At 32.4% G+C, this 284-nt stretch overlaps 1 pseudogene; it reads right to left on the minus strand.

Annotated features, from left to right (window-relative positions):
• Nucleotides 1-284, minus strand: part of LOC119582280 — a 6,838-nt pseudogene that overhangs the window by 947 nt on the left and 5,607 nt on the right.

The raw sequence follows: 284 nt of genomic DNA on the forward strand, positions 1-284 counted from the left end.
CAATTGGATTGAAGAGAAAGTCTTCCACACTAAATGTTAACTTCTCAGTTAAAGACATCTTTATCATAATCACTACTTTTTTTTCTTAATGATTTTTTTTTTCCTAACAATAATTGTTTCCCACTTTCTTTCTTATCTTTCTCCACTTAATAAAACTTAAGATTAAAATTGCTTGTAAGGACACAATGTAGTTCAGAATTCCTCCTCTATCCAATTAGTCATCAGCTGGAAAATCCTTAAAGGCCTGACATCTAGCTTTGGCATTTGCTTTGTGACCAAGGGCT

The sequence above is a fragment of the Penaeus monodon genome, chromosome 15, assembly GCF_015228065.2.
Source record: "Penaeus monodon isolate SGIC_2016 chromosome 15, NSTDA_Pmon_1, whole genome shotgun sequence".
In the NCBI taxonomy this organism is placed as follows: domain Eukaryota; kingdom Metazoa; phylum Arthropoda; class Malacostraca; order Decapoda; family Penaeidae; genus Penaeus; species Penaeus monodon.